The sequence below is a fragment of the Rhinolophus sinicus genome, linkage group LG06 (genome assembly GCF_036562045.2).
Source record: "Rhinolophus sinicus isolate RSC01 linkage group LG06, ASM3656204v1, whole genome shotgun sequence".
Taxonomy (NCBI): Eukaryota; Metazoa; Chordata; class Mammalia; order Chiroptera; family Rhinolophidae; genus Rhinolophus; species Rhinolophus sinicus.
Genome location: NC_133756.1, coordinates 53,342,581 through 53,365,824, shown reverse-complemented (window position 1 = coordinate 53,365,824; position 23,244 = coordinate 53,342,581).

Sequence of the window (23,244 nt, the reverse complement as noted above, 5' to 3'; positions counted from 1 at the left end):
TTACTTCCTACCTACATAAAGTAAGACTTACTGTGATCTGCTAAGTGAAAAGCACTATGCTTGGTATTACACAGGATGCAAATGATGAAAGCACTGTTTGCTCTCACGGACCTTACTTTACATTCTGGTAGAGAAATTAAGACATAAAGCAATAATAAAATATAGAATATAAAATATACTCTATATATTTCATATATAGAATATACATAAAATATAGAATACATTGGAGAAGTGGTTCTATATATTTATATATAGAATATACATAAAATATAAAATATAGAATACATTGGAGGAGTGGTTCTCAAGCTTCAGGGTGTACTGGAACCATCTAGAGGGCTTGTTTGAATACAGATTACTGGGCACCATACCCAGAGTTTCTGACTCTGGAGTGGGACCTGTAAATTTGTATTTCTAACAAGTTCCCAAGTGATGCTGATGCTACTTGTCCAGGGATCACATTTTGGGAATCAGTGCAATAAAGGTTTAAAGAGCTGTGGGAGTTCATAGGAGAGAGAACATAACCCTGACTATGGCGTCGGGAAGCCTTTCTAGATAAGTTAAAATTTGAGGTGAGCCTTGAAAGTTGAATAAGATTTTGATGGACAAATATATAAGAGAAGGACATTCTAGGCAGAGGAAACAGCTTGAGCAAAGCTCCAAGAGAGAACAGTATCTATTTGGGCAATAATGAATAGATAGTTTTAAACATAGTAGGTTAATGTTGTGATAGATGTTTGACGTGTACCTTAAGACGAGACTGTAGAGGACTTTAAAAGCTAAGACAAAAAATCCCTGAGCTTTACTCAGCAGACTAATGTTTTCCAAACTTGCCTGATCAAAAGTAACATATGAACAAAATATTAAATACCCAAATTCCTAGACCTCACCTTAGAGCTACTGATCCAGAATCCGAGGAGACTGGGAACTCTATTGTTTTAGCAAAAACTCCAGGTCATTCTTTATGACCAGGCCATTTTTGGAAACAATTGGGTAGATAATAGGTTCACTTTCTAAGTAATTAAAATAAGTGACAAATTGACAGTGTTATAATAGACATGTCTTACTTTGTGCAACTGGAAAATTACGTGTATGTTAAATATATGTAACTCAAAACCCTGTTTCTTATACTGGCAATGGAGTATTCTTTCTGTGAAGTGAATAATAACCCTATGGTTTCCTATTTTGTAAGTTAAGTTTTTAAATATATTGGGTTTATTTATTCATATAAAATGAACCATACAACAGAGCTTTTTACAAAAATTTTGGTGGGTTAAATTTTTTCAAAAGATTTTTTTCAATTAAAAAGGTCCTTAATAGGCTGTATTTTTCTCACCTATAATCTTGGCATAATGACACCTACCTCATAGCTATAGAGTAAGAATTTAATAAGCTACTGCATAGGAAGCTCTTAGTTTAGGGATTGACGTATAGTATGTGCTCAATAAATGGTAGTTGTTTGTACTAAAAAAAGTATCCTTAACAGCACTTTAAAGAAGCCATTGGGGTGAAGTAATTCAATATTCATTTGTCATGTTTGAGTTACACTAAGTTTATAGGAGCTGACAACCGAACTCTTTGACTCTCCACAGATATATCATCCATGGAAAAATTTTTATCCTGGAACTCCCTCCTGTGTATATTTCCTCATGCTTTCAGATAGAAACCCTCAACCCACATCCCCTCCTCACCAACATTCTTAGTTGGCTTATGGTCAGATCATACAAATCAATTTTAATAGTATCGTAAGTAGAATGTAATTAGAAAATAAACCTTCTGTACTTTCTATTATAATACATTTAAAAACCAACTAGAAATGATTGCTGAATTATTTAGTCTTAGGTTTTAGCACAATTTACTACTTAATAGAGTCATACAAACAGTCTCTTTACCATAAATGACCCCATTGCTAGAAAATACCCCCATCGAGCACAATGGGAATCACTGTTTGAGGAACCCTAGCCTGCATGTTACATAATAATTGGTGTCTGTGTTTAAGAACCTTCACTTTTGTGGGAATAGAAAAGGCACCAGTGAAGAGGAAGTTAGCTTAGTTAAACTAAGCTAAGCATTGCACTAAGCTAAGTAAGTAAGCTAAGGACTTCAGTGTGGGTTTTGGTAAGTTAGTGGAACAAACAAAACAAAAAGGAAAACCCTGGCACTTCTTATCTTTTGGCATTACAACTCCTGGCTGCCAATAATTAAAGGCCCAGCTACTCTGATCTGAATACCCATAACACGGGAAACTCCTGGGAGCTAGCTTGGTCTCAGGCCTCATTCCAGACCTTCTAAGTCAGAATCTGCATTTGAACAAAATCCCCAGGTGATTATGTGCACACTAAAGTGTGAGAAGCACTTGTTTATAGTGGAAAGGAAAGGAAAGGAGGCAATTTCAGAATTTTAAGAGAATCCATTCCAGAAGACAAGTGTTAAGAGTAATGATGATTACTTGGTTTTCTGCACATATATTTCCTGTTATAAATGTAGTATGGTGATATAGCTCTTGTTTAATTGCCTTTCAGTATAGGTTCTTTTCTTCATCAACTGCGTAAATTATCTTTATAATTCTCATGCATCAACTGGGTTGTTTTGTTTTTTTAATGTGGCTTGAGAGACACTTAGATGCTCTACAGAGTTGTTTTAATTAACATAATAAAAGTAGATAATTCAAAAGAGCAATCTTGGTCTTGCTTATTTTCACATTTCAATTCGGAAACCTTTCCCTAAACTAACATATGCCTTAAAAATCCCTACATACCTCAGCAAAACAAAGCAAAAGCCAAACCCCACAGTATTCTGAAAGATTTTACGAAATGTGCATAAACCTGCACTCACATAGTACCTGTTGTAGCTATAAAGTTTATTAGTAAAAAAAGAATTAAAATTCAGCTGACATTAGCATTTTGCCTGAAGTACTTTCTTATGACACTGTTTCCATCCTTTAGAAACTATACATACAATGAAGTCATCATTTTTGTTTTTAGTTTCTATATTCATCAGTTCGGAAACTTAAACATTTATCATTTGAATGTTTTGTTTTTTAATTTTAGGCAAAAATAATTTTACTAAAACATTTTTTTCTCATTTCAAGTTTATTAAACTTTAGCAGCTCAAATTAGCCAGGTTGCAGATTATCAAAAGATCAACTCAGGGCGGCCACATGGCTCAGTTGGTTAGAGCGCAAGCTCTGAAAAACAGGGTTGCCGGTTCAATTCCCACATGGGATGGTGGGCTGTGCCCCCTGCAACTAAAGATTGAAAACAGCGACTGGACTTGGAGCTGAGCTGTGCCCTCCACAACTAGATTGAAGGACAACAATTTGGAGCTGATGGGCCCTGGAGAAACTTATTGTTCCTCAATGTTCCCCAATAAAATTGATAAAAAAAAAAGAACTCAATGAAATCCACATTAGCCAAAAAAGACAAACATAAAACAATCCCAAAACAATGAAAAGACAAAAACAACATAAAGGAGATTTATCAGCAAGTCAGTTAGATGCTCAAATGGTAAATATACCTCCGTTTTAAAATTTTAATTTAATTTTTTATTTTTATTAAATTTATTGGGGTGACATTGGTTATTAAAATTATATAGGTTTCAAGTATACAATTCTATAACACATCATCTATATATACATTGTGTGTTCACCACACAGAGTCAGTTCTCCTTCTGTCAGACCCCCTTTACCCTCTTCTACCACCCCCCTCCCCACTTACACTCTGGTAACCACTAAACTGTTGTCTGTGTCTATGAGGTTTTGTTTGTCTTGTTCGTTTGTTGCTTTCAGTTTTATATCTCACATATGAGTGAAATCATATGGTTCTTGCCTTTTTCTGTTTGATTTATTTCACTTAGCATGATAATCTCAAGATCCATCCATGTTGTCGAAAATGGCAGTATTTCATCTTTTTTATGGTTGAGTAATATCCCATTGTGTATATATACCACATCTTTACCCAGTCATCTTTCGAAGAACACTTTGGTTGTTTCCGTGTCTTGGCCACCGTTAATAATGCTGCAGTGAACATAGGGGTACATATATCTTTATGGATAAATGTTTTCAGATTTTTTGGGTAGATACCCAAAGAGGGATTGCTGGATCATATGGTAATTCTAGTCTTAATTTTTTAAGGAATCTTCATACTGTTTTCCATAACGGTTGTACCAATGTACATTTACACCAGCAGTGTATGAGGGTTCCTTTTACTCCATAGCCTCTCCAACACTTGTTGTTACTTGTCTTGTGGATGGTGGCCATTCTGACAGGTTTAAGATGGTATCTCATTGTGGTTTAGATTTGCATTTCCCTAATACCTAGTGAAGTTGAGCATTTTTTCATAATATCTGTTGGCCATTTTATGTCTTCTTGGGAGAAGTGTCTGTTCAGGTCTTCTGTGCATTTTTTAATTGGATTTTGTTGTTGTTGAGTTGTATGAGTTCTTTATATATTTTAGATATTAGCCCCTTATTGGGGATGTTTGCAAATATCTTTTCCCATTCACTTGGTTGCCTCTTTGTTTTATTGATGGTTCCTTTTGCTGTGCAGAAATTTTTTAGTTTGATATACTCCCATTCACTTATTTTTGCCTTTACTTGCCTTGTCTTTGAAGTCAAATTCATAAAATTCTCTCTAAACCCAAGGTCCATAAGTTTAGTGCCTCTGCTTTCTTCTATGCAATTTGTTGTTTCAAGTTTTATATTTAGGTCTTTGATCCATTTTGAGTTAATTTTGGTGTATGGTGACAGATAGCAATCTAATTTCATTCTTTTTACATGTTGCTTTCCAATTTTCCCAGGGCCAATTATTGAAGGGCTTTCTTTTTCTCCATTAAACATACCTCCTTTTTTAAAAAAAAACTTCCTACCGTAACTACCACAAATACCAGGTAACATTATTAAACATGTACTATGTGCACATCTTGTCCTTAGCCTTATAGAAAGTATATTTAGTTTAATCCTTTCAATAGCTCTATGATGTACGAGTATGTATTTTATACATGAAGAAGCTAAATAAATTGCCAAAGGTCATAAAAGCTTGCACTCTGTAGGATTCAAGAATTCTTTTCATAACCATTATGCCATTTTGCCTAGAAATGAATGAAATCTGACTATATCAAATCATCAAAGTCCACACTTTTTCTAGTCTTTAGAATTTTTCTGTTGGAGAATTTAAGGCAAATTCAAGAGGACTGTTGCCAAGACACATCCTAGTTTGTCCCCAGTTTAACTCTAGTTTCCCAAGAAGTGTAACTGCTATGACCTTCTCCCTAGATTATGTGCTCATCGTGCTAGGACTTTCCCCTCTTCAGGTCACTTATAACATTAGCAGACATCTCTTCTTCCCATTTGGCCCTGACCCCTCTGACCACTATTTTGTCTTTTGGTTTTCACACTTAAGCTTTGGGACTTTAATCTGCTGTTCTGACCTATCTCCAGGTCCCTGAAGATTATTTGTTTATCATGCCTAGGTCAATGACTTTATTCTGAAACCCAATATTTTGGAGACAGAGAGGGGGAAAAAAGGAGGCCCTGTTTTCAACAAAATACTTTTAGTAAGAGCAACTTGGTTTTGTCTGCCAGTGTTGTGTTACGGAGCTTCTCGGCTGCTATTAGTGAAAACTAGCCTGAATAAGAAAGAGAAGAAACACAGTTCTTGGTAACTTTTTCTGGACTCATAGTACTTCAGTAACATCTGCTTGACGCATGACTCTTATCTTGCCATTTTCCCCCCAACAATATATAGTTATATGTGATCTTTATCATACCTGTTATCTAGGAATATATTGTTTTGAAGAAAAGTTTGAAAGTTAAACACAAATCTTTACTGAGTATTTGATACCTACCTTATAAAAATATGACTGAATATAGTTACTCTTGATGTTCTATTTTTATCCTTAAACTTTAAAGAAAGTAAAGGGATTAGCAATTGTTATTAGATTTTTATGTTAAAAATTATGAACTTTCAATGTATAAATTTCAGCTTTACCCCCATTGGCTTTATTATTTCTTCTGATCATCTTTTTATTTTCCTATGCTGTCCATCAACCATTTCCTATCCTTTTGGGATTTTCCTCAATTTCTGTTTGCATTATAATGCCATGTATTTTTTTTTATTTTAAATGATTTTAATTTCATTTTTAATATATAGTGAGAACACATTGTAATAACTTCATTTCACTACTTTCCACTTTCAAAATAACTATCATTTGAAATTCTTGCCTCCTAATATAAGTCAAGCATTTTAGAGTCTTCATTGAAGGAAATATTTTCTTTTCTCTTTGAATTTTCTGCACCTATACAAAAGAGTTTCATATGTCCAAACACTATTCTAAAATAGAGGTGGTTAGTAAAATAGAACCTCCAGTGTAATAATTATTTCTCCATTTGGATAGTATTTCCATTGACAAAAGGATGTAATTTATTGCTTTAGGCCCTTTTGTTAAGAGAAAGATTTGTTTTCTTTCTTTTTTCTTCTTCACACTAAAAAGGGCTTAATTGGATATTTTCTGATTAGAGGAGTAACATATGCTTATTTATAATTCTTATGCTATAAAAATAGTTCAGTAGTTATACGCCATAGAATAGTACACATAGCAACATAGATTTAAAAAACAGTACCAGGTGAAACATGTAAGAAATAGGATGTGCTACTGTCTAAATTTAAAATACCCATACAAAAACAAAAATATAGTTTATAGGAATCCATACAAACTAAGATTTACATCAAATACATTAGAATAGTTGTCAATGGGAGATGATTTGGATCATCTAAGTGGGAAATGGGGTAAAAGAGAATAAAAGAAGAAATTTCAGATAATACAGAATTGTACAAAGAAGTTAAAATCACATCGCCCTCAATCCTGCTATTTGGTGACAATCAGCATATTTTCAAATATAGCCATCCAGGCACACACACATACTTTAAAGTGGGATTATAATCTGTTTTTTATCTTTATTTTTATTTAACAATACAATATGTGTTAATATACATAATCATTTTCCATATAGTACATGCATGGATGTACATTATTTAACTACCCTATTGATATACAGAGGATACCAAAAAAGTATACATGTTTTAAGAAAGGAAAACCTGTATTAAAATTGTGATACTCAATATATACTGATAACAAAAGATGAATACAAGTCATGTGTATACATTTTTGGGGGGACCCCGTATATTTAGATTGTTTCCAGTTTTTTTATAATTAATGTTGCAATGAGCATTCTTATACATACATCTTTAGTTATTTGCCCTTCACTAGACATGCACATTTAAATTATTGAAACAAATAGTCAAATTATCCTTCAGAAATACCATTTTACATTTTCATATGAAACATTCTGATTCCTACCAGGTTCTAAAACTTAAAACGCTTAAAAAACAAAACAGCAAACAGAAACAAAATTATCTCCATATTCCAAGCATCCAAGTGTTCAGCAATGGAGTAAATTTACTCACCGAGTCTGTTCTGTTTAGTGAGAGATTGAAGACTACCAAACGTGGTAATGTCGGCATACAACTGACAATTTTGCACTGCCTTCCAATCTGATCTAAACATCAGGCAAAGAAAGCAGAAAAGGATGCACCTAGAACTACCCCTCCTTTCACCTACATGTATTCACTTAAGTAGTGCATCGACTTGTTTGTGCTTGTATACGTATGTGCCTCAGAATCCTGAAGTTAAAAAAAACAAAAAACAAAAAACTTTTTAACTTTAATTACTAATAGTGGGAACTGTGTTCTAAGTAATTGGGTTTTCTATTTTTCCACTTCATTCCTAACGTGCCTTTTAATTTTTCTTGAAGGTTCTGACTTCACTGACAACTTTATGCCCCAAACAGTCGAGTGAGTTTTCAAACACAGCTGCAAAATCAGACAGCAGTTTCAACACCACGGTCCTAGCAGGGTAGGGGGTTGGATGTGGGCACAGCCGAGTGATGGAGCCAGTCAGATTCTAGGTAAATACACAGGGTGCCAAAAAATATATACACATATTAAGATTTTATCTATGTAGTACTTTTTGAATTCTGGTAGCAATGTGTAGTATGATGTTAGCTCAAAAGACGGCGTTAATCAAATGAATGCTGGCATCATTCGTTGTATTACAATATTAATAGTTTTTTCCTTACCTAAAATGTGTATACATTTTTGGGGCACCCTCTGTATGTCAACAAATACTTTTTAGTGAGTTAACTCAAGGTAATAATTAGGAATAATGAATGTGAAATGTCTGGGACCTAGCAAATACTCATTAAGTGGTAGCTATTGTCGTTAAGATAAAATATGGGGCGGGGGGGCGGCCAGTTGGCTCAGTTGGTTAGAGCTCAGTGCCACAGTGCTCATAACATGCAGGTCGCCAGTTAGATCTCCACATGGGCCAGTGAGCCGCACCCCCCCATAACTAGATTGAAAACAACAAGTTGACTTGGAGCTGAGCTGGGCCCTCCACAACTAGATTGAAAAAAAAACGACTTGACTTGGAGCTGATGGGTCCTGGAAAAACACACTCTTCCCCAATATAAAAAAAATATATATATATATATTTTTATATAATATGTATTTTATATAATATATATTATATATAATATAATATATAAAAATATATTTTTATATAATATATTATATAAAAATATGTAAATATATATAATATATAAATATATATTATATATATAATATATAAATATATATATATAATATATAAATATATATATAAATTTTATATATATATATGGTTGTGGTTGAAGGAGAGGAGCAGAGAGCAAAAAATTTCAGATAATCCTGATGGCTGGTCAGAGTCCAAGGTTAGGTGCCGGGGCCAGTGTGAGTCTAAAATTGTAGGAAGTAATATTGATGGGTTAGAAGAAGAGAGGGAGTTGCTCTGAATTAGGCTCAGCCTTGAGGGTTCCCGACAGCCCCTCTGAATGGAAAATACCCTTGTGGCTTTTAACAATGTGTGAATGTGAATAATCAACTCATCAAGGGAAAGTCCTTAAGCTTTTTCTACCCAAAATCATTGCTATACCCAAAGCCACACTGCAGAAAGAATTGCTAAATGCATGTTTTCTTAATGCTACTATGTGGCAGGAATTTAAGTTGATAATCTCTTTTCAAGGCACATCTTGATTAAAAGGGAATTATTCAAAGCCGTCTGAGAGGTAATTACTATATAAAGGCTAATTGACCTAATCAACCTAATGTGGGTCAATGGCTCTAATAGTACCCAAAGAAGAACATTTTCAAATGAGGGGAAAAAAAACAACTCCAAAAGGAATTTCTTTAAGTGAACATCCTTAAATTTAGTGAGTCTGATTTATTTCTTGCACACAGATATTATATTGCTGCATATAATATTGCTGGAGTGGCTGAGCTGGGATAAAAAGAGAGAGAGGCTAATTCTCCAAGGATACAAAGGACTATTCTGTTCATCACTCAGGGGAAGGCACTGTAGAAATTGCATTTTAACAATACTGCCTTTCTGATAACGTAGCACTGAAAGAAGAATTCAGCATGACAAGTCAAATTTACTACCATACTGTTTTGATTCGGTGATATTATAAAGTGCATGCGGATACCTGCTTTTTATTTGATTAACTTCAGCTTCTCTGAATGGCAGCTTGTCCCATTTGAAATACTGACTGCAAAATATAAACTGGGGCTGATAATATCTGAGTCCTATGACTGAGGAAAGAAAATATACTCTACACGTCTGGTAGACAAAATAAGGCCCCCAAAGATGTCTATGTGTTAATCCCCAAAATTGTGAATATGTCACATTACATGGCCGAAGGGATTTTGCAGATGTGACCTTCAGGATCTTGAGGTGGGGAGTTTATCGTGATTATTCAGGTGGGCCCAATGTACACACAGGCGTCCTTATAAGTGAAGGAGGGGGAGAAGGCAGGAGAGTCCGAGAAAGATGTGAGGATGGAAGCAAACGTCAGAGAGAGAGAGAGACTTGAAGATGCTGCACTGCGAGCTTTGAGTATGGAGAAAGGGGCCACAAGACAAGGAATGCAGGCAGCCTTGAAGCTGGAAAAGGCACAAGGCAATTGTGGGGACAGAGTCCCAGGCTCTCGGCCTCACGTGGAAAGGTGCTGGCTCGGGTAGTAGATGGCCGTCCGCTGTGGCTAGTTGACCATCAGCTATTACCAGTTAGCCATTAGCCACTGATATAACTGCCATGGCTGCACTGGTGAGTCCAGTCGAGTGAGTCGGTCGGTTGGCAGGCAGAGAAGTGGACAGCAGGTTGCAGGTCGTGTGACTCCAGCCTCCAGTGAGACGATAGTGCCACCAGTGAGACGATAGTGGTATGACTCCCCTATCTATGGCTCCGTGGCTGTTCCTTTTTGGCCTAGCCATATCCTGCGTTCATACGTGGGGAGTGGGAGCAGAGGCCCTGCCTGACACCCTGCACCTCAGCAATGGATTCCCCCCAGAGCCTCTAGGACTGTAGCCTGGATTTTAAAATCAAGCAAACTTGGTTTTAGCCCAGTGAGACTGATTTCTGGACTTCTGACCTCCAGGACTCCAAGGTAATAGCATTGTGTTACTGTAAGCCACTAAGTTTGTGGTCAGCTGTTCCAGCAGCAATAGAAACTAATGTACCAACTCTGGGCTCCCAGCGTGGAGCTACGTTGATGTCATTTTACTTGGATTGAAATGACTTTCCCAAACTGTGCCTATAACCCAAGACAGAGCTATGTCCATAAACCAGGGAGGCTCTAGCTGAAGCTCTTGCTTTGCCTTTTATTTATCACAAGCTCACTTTGCTCCTATTCATCTCCAGGCCTTTTGAGAAATAGAGTACTAGACTTCCTACGTGTGGGGACAAACAGTCCTTTCATGAGGGAATTCCCCTCGCCCAGGTTTTTAAAACCCAAAGATGTTTCCTCAAAAGATATTTACAAATATAAACAGTGTCTTTTAATCAGTTTGGCCTTTGTTCTGTGTTCAAAATTACACAAGAGTGTGGCACTTGGAGGCTGAGGAGAATGTTCACAAAGCCTTGAGAAGGTGGTTAAGTGTCTTCACCTGGAGTTGCAAGCCCTGGCTATGCCCTTGGACTAACAGGGTAGGCGGGAGGGAGCTCTGGGCAGCTGATCAAAATCCCACATGGGGCCAAGGAGATGCATAATGATAATACTATTTTAACAGCCACTGTGCAAAGGAGCACTTATATCATATTAAGGAACGTATGCATTATCCTATTAGCCCATTCTTACTACCCCTATTTTCAACTGAGGAAATGAAAGCTTAAGAAAGGGCACCATCCCCACCATCCCCTACATCAGACTCATAGATTTGACTCACTCCAAGCCTGGGCTGTTAACCATTGCTCTGTCCCCTCTCGGTGTCCCATAGAACCATAACTTGGCAAGTTTTCTATATGACAGAGTCATGCAGATTTGTGGTTTTCTTGGTGTTCCAAGTGTGGTACCCTCAACAAGTTCCTGACAATGAGGGAAGAGTTTGCTAGAGGGGAAAAAAAAAGTATAGGTATATAAAACATACAAAACCAAGCAAAGTCTCATTGGCTTTTTCTGAAGCACACAAGTTCTCCTGGGCCCAGTGGAAAAGCTTGCTAACTGATGTCATGATAATGAATCCATTAGAAGTAAGGCAAACAATGAAAAGCAATCAATGTACATTTTACTTCTGACCATTGCAATGGCCCCACCCAGGAAGAAAACCTGGAGGAAACATGAGATCAATTAGGTTGGATAGCAAGCTTTTTGATGAGCATGGGTGACAGGTCTTAGAGGAGGATGAAACATACCCAAGGTCTTAGAGTAACTCAAAGTCTTGGAGGAAGACTAATAGTCAGAATCAGGTAAAAATATGAAAGAAAATAAGAAATTCAGAGCAGGAAGAATTCTGAGAAGGGAAAGGCCCCCAGTTTGAAAATAATGATGCTGGCCACCCAGTAACAGCAGTGAGGAAGCAGAATTCCCCAGTCCTATTTTACTACCTTTTTTTCTGGTTAAGTGTGGGGACAGAGTCCCCGAGAGCAGTTTCCAGGCTCTCAACCTCACGTGGAAAGGTGCTGGCCTGGGTAGTACATGGCCATCAGCTGTTACCGGTTAGCCATTAGCCACTGATGTAACTGCCATGGCTAAGCTAGTAAGCGATGATTGAAGTTAGCAAGTGGGTCGGTTGGCAGAGAAGCAGACGGCAGGTTGTGGAATGTGTGGCTCCTGCTTCCTGTGTCTCCAACCCAGCCGCCAGCGAGAATGTAATGGTATGACTCCCCTATCTATGGCTCTGTTGGTGTTCCTTTTTGGCCTCACCATGTCCTGTGTTCTCATGCGGGGAGCGGGAGCTGAGACTCCCCATAACACCCCGCATGACACTAAGAAGATTGCTTATCAGAGTTGACTGGAAAGGGTGGAACAAATGTTGATAAAAAGGAATTGGAACTCCAGCTTGTCCAAGATTCCACCTCTGAACCATTGCACCCCAAGGAAGGGTAATATAATATGTTGATTGAAAAATCAGGCTTTGGAGTTAGGTAGAGTCTGTTTGGTCTCCTAGCAAGTTACTTAACAGCTCTAAATTTCAGTTTCTTTGCCTATAAAATTGGGATAATAGTATATACCTCATCGGGCTAGCATGACAATTCAATATAAAGCACTTTAAACAGCACCTGGCACATAAATATGCAACAGAGTAGCCCTTCATTTTATCATTATTATTTTTTACAGACTAAATAGCTGAAACGACATCAAAAATCTTTAAGAAATTGTGAAAAAAGAATAAATATTGTGAATAATAGTCAATAAAACTAGGACTAATTATATTAAAGATAGTTTTACCAGTTTCCAAAGTAAATAGTGATCTCTAAAAATAGTGTAGTTTCAGTAAGAATAAGTCATACCACCCTAAATGCATTTTCCTTTTCCTAGACAGCTATAGAGTGGAAGTGAGAGGAATTTTATAGACAAAGAGTATTGTGATTTCAGCATGACCAAAATCTCATGTTATCGTTGTGAAAAAACTGTGGTCTGGTTGTTCCAGGTAAGAGGATTTTTAACTTGTTGAATAATCCAAACAGTGCTAGTTAAGAAATATTTAAATCCAAAGGAAGTTTTCTGGGAGGAGTAACAGGTTCGTCTCTCAGCCCTAAATTCTTCAATATTTTCACTAAAGGCTTTTATGCTAATATCTGCAGCATGGTGATCAATGAAAGAATGCTGAGCCATAAAATTAGGATTCAAAGAATTTTCATATGGCTGAAGTAACAGACCAAATCGAACAATACAAAATTTGTCCACAAAAACTCTATAGTCTCTTACTTTTAATCCGATACCAAACTCTGTAAACAGAGTATGGGGTACATGTCTTAGCAGCTTGTATTTTATTTTAAGGTTTTATTCAAGAACAAGGTCAGTATAATTCAACACTGTGGCTTAGCTTCCATTTCTGGATATGTTTAAGCACAGAGAAGACAACCACTTGATGGGACTTCATTGAAGGGATTTCACTGTAGATCAGAGTCTGTGCTAATAAGCACTAAGATTCATTAGAGCCTGCTGCATTCTTTGTCTTACAACTGAAACGTGGCCCGAGGATCTAAGAAGTGGTTCAGCAGAGTTCACTATGATGAAGCTGATGAACACATACATCCTAACGGCCAGATGGGAGACCTTCCATTTTGCTGATCAGAGATGGAGAGGTGATATGGCACCTGCTGAATATAGTAGGCAGCCTAGCTACAACTCACGCTATCACTGTTCTGCTCCATGCGCTGGGGTTGGGGCAAGTACACATATTTGTGCCTCGTCTGGGGCTGATTTGGGGTGTGGCTTGGGCAGGGACTGACTGCTGCACCAACAGCAGTGATGACAGCAGGGGAAGTGCATGCTACTGGGACTCAGCTGCCATGCCCTGTGTAATGGAATTGATTTGACTTGAGTTGCCATCCATTTGCAACAGGGTTGAGATGAACTTTCTCTTTCCTTGACTATTTCAAGTAGAGACTGGTTTACATTACCGTGGGAACTGTATTTGAAAAGGAAGAGTCTGTGATTGATGGTGTACAATTCTCCATCTCCTCTGAGGAGCCCTTCTCAAACTTCAATGTGCATATGCATTGCCTGTGGATCTCATAAAAATGCAGATTCTGATTGTGGGGACAGAGTCCCAGAGAGCAGTTTCCAGGCTCTTGGCCTCACGTGGAAAGGTGCCGGTTCAGGTGGTGGATGGCCATCTGCTGTGACTAGTTGGCCATCACCTGTTACCGGTTAGTCATTAGCCACTGATATAACTGCCGTGGCTGAGTTAGCAAGCACAATTGCATTTAGCAAGTGAAGTTGGTTGGTGGAGAAGCCAACGGCAGGCTGCGGATAGTGTGGCTCCTGCTTCCTGTGTCTCCAACCCAGCCGCCAGTGAGAATATAGTGGTATGACTCCCTTATCTATGGCTCTGTGCGTGTTCCTTTTTGGCCTCACCATGTCCTGTGTTCTTGTGCGGGGAGCGGGAGCTGAGACCCCGTGTGACACCCTGAATGACACTGATTCAGTAGGTCTGGGTTGGAGCCTGAGATTTTGAATTTCTAAGATCTCAGGTGATGATGATGATGATGATATAATGATGACGATGACCACCCAAAACGCAGAGTTTGAAGAGGAAGGAAATAATTACAATGGAATGGATATTAGTAAGCAGTGGTTCACCACACTGTTTGCTCACTAGACTCACCAAAATACTGACATCTGGGCCTGATCAAGACCAACTGAATTCAAATCTCTGGAGATGAGGCTTGAGCACTGGCATGTTTTTCAGCTTTCCACTGATTTTTATGCTCTAGATTTAGACTGACTGATATATTATGGGGACAGAGTCCCAGAGAGCAGTTTCCAGGGTCTCGGCCTCACGGGGAAAGGTGCTGGCTTGGTTACTAGATGGCCATTGGCTCTAATCAGATGGCCATCTGCTGTGGCTGGGTGGCCATCAGCTGTAACCAGTCAACCATTAGCCACTAATCTAACTGCCGTGACTACACTAGGGGGTTGGTTGGTTGGCAGAGAAGTGGACTGCGGATTGCCGCCAGCAAGTGCGGTTAGCAAGTGGATTGCAGATCATGTGGATCCTATTTCCTGTGTCTCACCTGGCTGCCAGCAAGACTGGGATGCAGGAAAACCCCTGGTTGGGATACTGGCAGATGTTTGCTTTTGTGTCTTGACCAGTCACCATCGAGAATATAGTGGTATGACTCCCCTATCTATGGCTTCGTTGTTGTTCCTTTTTGACCTCACCGAATTCTGTGTCCAGCCACTGGGAGTGGGACCAGAGACCCTGCATGACATATATCTAAGAATATACACATATACACACACACACAGGGTGCCAAAAAAATGTATACACATTTTAAGACAGGAAAAAGCTGTATTAAAATTGTAATACTCAATATATACTGATAACAAAAAATGAACACAAGTCAAGTTTGACTTCTGCTATTAGGAGAGGTGCTCAAAGTGGTTACCATCAGCATAATTTTAATACAGTTTTTTCCTTTCTTAAAATGTGTATACATTTTTTTGGCACCCTGTGTGTGTGTGTGTGTGTGTGTGTGTGTGTGTATTTGTAATTTATATACATAAATATATAAAATTCTTAGATATCACTATGTATATATGAGTTATATATATATATATATATATATATATATATATACACATATATATAATTACACATATAAATAATTGGGGGGCAAGTTTTCATTAAAAATATGTATATAATATAGGTATCAGAGAAACTCCTAAATAACCGCTCTACTGTAAATATACTTGGCAAATTAGTATCTAATCTATGGTTAAAAAATAAACATCATTCCAAATGCTAAAACTTTCATAATATTGGACAATGGTTCTGTACATCACTGTATTACACAGTAAACCAACATACACCACCTTACACCCATTAGGATGATTGCTACCAAGAAAACAGAAAATAAGTGTTAATAAGAGCAGGGAGAAATTAGGACTCTTGTGTGCTGTTGGTGGGGATGTAAAATGGTACAGTCACTCTAGAAAACAGCATGGTGGTTCCCCCCGAAATTAAAAATAGCATTAACATATGATATACCAATTCCACTTCTTGTTATATACCCAAAAGAATTTAAAGCAGGATCTCAAAGAGAGCTTTTGTATACTCATGTTCAGAGCAGCATTATTCAGCCTTAAAAAGGAAGAAAATTATTACACATGCTGCACAATGGATGAACCTTGAGGGCATTGTGCTAAGTGAAATACGCCAGTCACAAAAGGACAAATCCTATATGGTTCCCCTTAAATGAGGTACCTAAGTACTCGAAGGCATACAGACAGAAGGTAGAATGGTGGTTGCCATGTAGTTCACTACAAGGTTTTTTAAAGTAAACCAATGTAAAATTTTAAATATACCAAGTGCAGCTTTTTATAAGTTATTAGAAATTATTAGAATCTTTGTATTTAGTATGTTTTAATTTTTTGATACTCATAATATTGTGAGATGGACAGTACAGATATGATCTCCATTTTTAAAATTAAAGAAACTGAGGCTCAGAGACATGAGACCAGAGGCCAGGACTCCCGCCTCGAGGACGGGGTATTATTCCCTTCCGGCTCCTCCCTGGCTACACTTAGATTCCAGTGGCTGAATTTTGAGGGGATGTACGTATTCGTGTGTGAGATTTCAGTCTCTACATTAATATTGTGCTTGGACGTTTTTGCAATTATAACCATCTCTAATAGGTTGATGTGGTAGGGACATTTGTCTCTTTGTCAAGCTCGTGACAATTTAATGATAGTATTGTCAACCAGTGTCTTCAATGATTATATACATTTATCAGACAGTATAATCATCTAGACTATGCCAGTTGCTCACACAGCAGAAATGAAGCTCCAGGAGCAGTCTATTACTCTGACAAGGATAATAGGTCATTATTACCAAATCAGCAGCACAGAGCTTTAAAAATAAACGACCCTGCTTCCCATCATTATTTTTCATAAGTGCCTCAGGTTTGTCTTAGCATCTAACAGCAGGAGACAATTATCTCATAATATTCTTCTATTTTTTTAAAGCAGGTCTTAAATGGTCTTAAATGGTAAATGGAATGTTTCTGTTGACCTCAGAGTAGAAGCCTAGGTGGCTGTATAGCAATATTAATAGAAAATGGGTAGAAGTCATGTTATATGCACACCAAATGCATATGATCTTTTCCTTTTCCATCCAGTTCTATTGAAAAAGAATGAACAGCAGGGAAGATGGGAGTGGGAGCAGAAAAGAAGTACTACGGACTTAACACATGAATTCAGGTGAGTCTGTAATGTTCTCTTAATGCTGTTTCATGAGGCCATCAAAATGCACGTACAGTCTCCAAACGCTGTCCCTTCCCTATGTCAAGTGTTTTCAAAAGGAAACTCATAACTCAACAGGAGACGTTCTTCTCCATTTGCCCAGGAGTTCCCCTCCTACTCCCCTCCTCAGTCAAGACAACCTGAGGGGGCCTGAGGGGTCTTCCCGGAGCTGGACCTGCTCTTACCACCTGGCAAGAGGCTCTGCTCAGAGCGCCCTCCTTGTACCGAAGTCTGGATTAAACCACAACCCCTGCTGGAGATTGGACAGCACCTATAGCTGTGAAGGGCAGGAGCATCCCTTTTCTAAGGAAAGAAGGGGGAGAGCTAGCTGGGTGTGTTTCTGTGGCAACTGAGAATCGTCCTGTTAGAGGTGGCTGCTCGCTTTCAAAACAAAAAGAAGCTTGTAACTGTAAAAGGCTACCGATGGGTTTCCTGCTCCCTCCCCCCCCCCCCTTTTAGAGGCAAAACCTATTTATGAGGCTTTATTAAGTGCAAATAAGTCCCTGGGCTTCAATGGAGAAGCAGCTGCTGCTGAAGATGTGGTCATTTGCATATAAATGACATGATTTCAGCTCAGAGAAGAATATTGAAAAATATACATGTCGACAATGGAATCCTGATGGATTCACACATATTAAGGTCGGATATTGTAATTTTAAGGCTGCTGCATGCTGATGACTGCATCATATCACACATTCAATTCTGTTTGGGTTATATGAGTTTTATCTTCTATGCAATGGAGGATTTTTATTGTGAATTAATTAAACTACTTTTTTTTTTTCTAAACATGAGAACATTTAGGTCAATAAGCTAAATGCTCTACAAATGCATAGGCTTCATGACAGCCAAAGTTACCAACTGCAAACTTGGTTTTCTAACCAGCGAACAAAGAGGGATGTGTCTGCAGGGGCCTCCTGGGGAAAAGACGGGCACTTTTCTCAATTTCAGTCTGTCAGCTGGAGGGTCAGCCTCTTTGAAGGGCCAAAGGAAGCTCCAGTTTCCATTTTCTAAGTTTTCCAACAGCCTGGCTAGAAGATTGGGGGGAAATTCCTGTAGCCCAGAAATTCCCACAGCCCAGAAATTCCCACAGATTTGCCAAGTGCCATTATTCTTTCCTTGCCCCATGGCCTGTGGCCTGAACTTCAGAGCTGGCAAGAGAGACCCTGGAATCCTCTGCACTGCTTCCGGGCCAGTGTCCCTTCTGGGCTTGGAGGAAGTACATGAGTTCCTCTGAACTCTGCCCTGAATTTGGAGCTACATCAGTCAGGGTATTATTGGCTCCTTCCCCCAAAATGAAGCTTGTGTAAAAACTGCTTGCTCTATACTGGCTGCGGGAAGGCCATAGAAATATATGACACCGTCACCATGCCAATCAGTCCTCAGCTCCCTCAGGGAGATTTTCCTGTAAGTGATGATCACTTAAGTGATAACTTTAGATTTTTCTCATAAAAAAATAGGACCTTGTGTTCCTTTAAGTAACAGGCTTAACTCGTATAGAACCAGCATTTGGACATTGAATTATGAATTAGCTAAGTCAGGTAACTAATTCTTAACCTATTTTGAAACCCTACATGTTAACATTTACTGGATGCATAGTTCTTAGTAAATACACACTTTTAAAGACACAATTAAAGATGACTAATAAATAATTAAATAGGGAAAAAGGAAATTTTAGAGACTCCCCGTAAGTGTATGTGTTTCATAGAGAGCGTTAGAGAACTCTGTTATGCTAAATTGAAAAAAGAATCTCAATGTCAATTTGTTAATATATTCAAGGTATTATGGAGATACATATGACGACTTAGTTTTTTTTTAAATATTTTTTTTAGTTCTCAATTACAGTTCATGTACAATATGTATTAGTTTCAGGTGTACAACATAGTGATTGAACATTTATATAATTTACAAAGTGATCACCCCCATTAATCTAGTACCCATCTGACATCAGACATAAAAGTTATTACAATATTGTTTTTTTAACTTTTTTTTTATTAGTTTCGAGTACACAAAACAATGTAATAGTTAGACATTTATCATTTATATCCCTCACCCAGTGACAACCCCCTCCCCCCATCTACTACCCCTCTGACATCGCACACAGCCATTATATTTCCACTGTCTATTCCTAGTGCTGTACTCCAGTTCTTGTATGTGTGTGTGTCTATATATATGTATATATATAAAATTGTAGTTGACATTCGTTATTGTTCAGCTTCAGCTTCAGGTGTACAGTGCAATGATCAGGCATCTATATCGTCCCCAAGGTGGTCTCCCTAATGAGACAAGTATCCATCAGATACCTACAAAATCTTTACAACATTATTGATTACATTCCCCAAATTGACTTTCGTATCCCTGTAGCAATCTTGTGGTTACCGACTGTGCTTTCTAATTCCCTCAACTTCCCCCTTAGCCTCACTCCCCCTCCCATCTATCAACCCTCAGTTTTTCCTCTGTGTCTCTGAGACTGTTTCTGATTAGTTCATTCATTTATTCTTGTCTTTAGATTCCACACATAAGTGAGATCATATGGTATTTGTCTTTCTCTCTCTGACTTATTTCACTTAACATAATGTTCTCTAGGTCCATCCATATTGTTGCAAATGGTAAGATTTCATTCTTCTTTATGGCTGCATAATACTCCATTGTATAAATGTACCATAGTTTCATAATCCAGTCGTCTACTGATGGGCATTTTCGTTGTGTTCATGTTTTGGCTATTGTGTATAGTGCTGCAATAAACATAGGGGTGCATAAATTGTTTTGAATTAGAGTTTGGATTTCTCCAGATAGATACCTAGGAGTAGAATTGCTGGGTCATAAGGTAGTTCTATTTTCAGATTTTTGAGATACTTCCATACTGCTTTCCATAGTGGCTGCACCAATCTGCAATTCCACCAACAGTGCACGAGGGTTCCCTTTTCTCCACATCCTCACCAGCACTTGTTTGTTGATTATTGATGATAGCCATTTTGACTGAGGTGAGGTGGTATCTCATTGTGGTTTTTATTTGCATTTCTCTAATGATTAGTGAGGTTGAGCATTTTTTCATGTCTATTTGCCATCTGTATGTCCTTTTTAGAAAAATGTCTTTTCTGCCCATTTTTTAATTGGGTTGTTTGGTTTTTTTGGGAGTTGAGTGAATTTGTTATAAATTTGGGATATTAACCCTTTATCAGCTATATCATTGGCAAATATCTTCTCTCATTCAGTAGGATCCCTTTTTGTTTTATTGATGGTTTCCTTTGCTGTGAAAAAATTTTTAGTTTGATGTAACCCCACATGTTTATTTTTTTCTCCTACTTCCCTTGCCTGAGGGTATATATCAGTAAAAATCTTACTCTGGGTAATGTCTGTATATTACAAAATTATTAACTATATTCCTTATGCTATACTTTTCATCCTCATGACTATTTTATAACTACCAATTTGTACTTCTTAATCCCTTCACCTTTTCACCCATTTCCCTAGTCCCCCTCCCATCTGGCAACCATCAAAATGTTCTTTGTATCTATGAGTTTCTTTCTGTTTTATTTGTTTATTTTGTTCTTTAGATTCCACATATAAGTGAAATCATATGGCATTTGTCTTTGTCTGATTTACTCCACTCAGCACAATACCCTCTAGGTCCATGTTATTGCAGATGGCAAAATTAGATTCTTTTATATGGCTGAGTAATATTCCATTGTATATATGTACCTCTTTATCGATTCTTCCACTGCAGACACCCAGGCTGCTGCCACATCTTGGCCATTCTAAACAATGTAGTAATGAACATATGGATGCACACATCCCTTTGAAATAGTGTTTTTGCCTTCTTTGGATAAATACGCAGAAGTGGAGTTACTGAGTCCTTCTTTGTCTCTTATTATAGCCTTTGGTTTAAAGTCTACTTTTTCTGCTATAAGTATTGCTACCCCAGCTTTTTGTTTGTTTATTTCCATTTTCGTCAAATATGTTTTCCATCCCTTTACTTTCAGTCTATGTGTGTCTTTTGATCTGAAGTGAGTCTGTTGGAGACAACATAAGTAAGGGTCTTGTTTTCTTATCCATTCAGCCACCCTATCTTTTATTGGAGCATACAATCCATTTACATTTAAAGTAATTATTGAGAGATACGTAGTTACTGCCATTTCATTATTCATATGTTTGATCTATTTTTCTTCTTCTTGAAGAAGTCCCCCTAACATTCCTTGTAATACTGTTTTGATGGTGATGAACTAACTCCTTTAGCTTTTCGTTGTCTGAAATGCTTTTTATCTGTCTTTCAATTCTAAATGATACCTTTGCTGGGTAGAGTAATCTTGGCTGTAAGTCCTTGCTTTTCATCACTTTGAAAATTTTGCGCCAATCCCTTCTGGCCTGCAAAGTTTCTGTTGAGAAATCAGCTGATTGTCTTATGGGAGCTCCCTTGTAGGTAACTAACAGCTTTTCTCCTGATGCTTTTAAGATTCTCTCTTTGTGTTTAACCTCTGGCATTTTAATTATGATGTGTCTTGGTGTGGGCCTCTTTGGGTTCATCTTGTTTGGGACTCTGCACTTCCTGGGCTTGTATGTCTATTTCCTTAGCCAGGTTAGGGAAGATTTCTGTCATTATTTTTTCAAACAGGTTTTCAATTCCTTGCTCTCTCTCTTCTCCTTCTGGTACCCCTATGATGCGAATGTTGATATGCTTGATGTTGACCCAGTGGTCCCTTAAACTATCCTCGTTTTTGGATCCTTTTTCTTTTTGCTATTTTAATTGGGTGTTTTCTGCTACCTTATATTCCAAATTATTCATTCAATTCTCTACTTCATTTAATCTACTGTTAATTTGCTGTAATGTATTTTCTATTTCAGTTACTGTATTCTTCATTTCTGACTGGTTCTTTTTTATGTTTTATATCTCCATTTTTATATTTCCTATCTCTTTGTTGAAGTTCTTATCAAGATCATTGAGCATTCTTATAACCAGTGTTTGGAACCCTATGTCTGGTACATTGCTTGTCTTTATTTAGTTTAGTTTTTTTTTCCTGTAGTGTTCTATTCTTTCATTTGAGACATGTTTCTTTGTCTCCCCATTTTAGCTGCCTCCCTGTGTTTGTTTCTATGTATTGGGTAGAGCTGCTATGTCTTAGTAGAGTGTCCTTATGCAGTAGATGTCCTGTGGGGCCCAGTGGTACAGTCTCCCTTGTCACCTGAGCCAGGTGTTCAAGGTGTGTCCCTAGTGTGTGCCCTCTGTTGTAGTTGAACTTTGGTTGCTGTTTGCACATCAATGGGAGTGATTGACCTTGGGCTCATTAGTTGTGTGGACTGGCCATGACTACAGTGGAGGAGTTGCCGTGCAAGAGTTGACTTTATGGAGCAGGACTCACTTTAGCAGGGCTCTGGTGCCTGCCCAGTCTGCCCTTTGGGTGTGTCATTCGCAGAGTCAGCTGGCTGGTGCTCCAGCTTGGTCTAAATCCAACCATTGGGCATGCATCCCTGGGGCTTCACCACAGGCCAAGTTCAATTTCTGCCTGTGCCCTGTTTGGGGCCACCTGGCATAAGCTACAAAGCAATCGGCAGATGGCTACCACACACGCTGGGCTTGGAGGTAGCTGGGAGAGGCCAAGCCTCAAACTGAGGCCAGCTGGCACTGCTGTTAGGCTTGGGGCTACTCAGCAAGAGGTACGAGGCACGCAGAGGCCAGATGCTGTTTTTTAGGGTTTGTGAATCTTTGAGACATTTTAGGAAAGTCCACAGCATGAGCCAAGACAGGCTGTATGGAAAAGCTGATGACAGTGGCTTGGGTGGGCCTGCACGTTGGGTGGGTGAGGTCTCTGGGAATCACCAGGGTGGGGCAAACAGTTTTAGGTAGGTTAATGGAGACTCAGATATGGTGCCAGCCTGACCCTGCATGCTGAGAGGTGGGAAGGCTCAACAAAG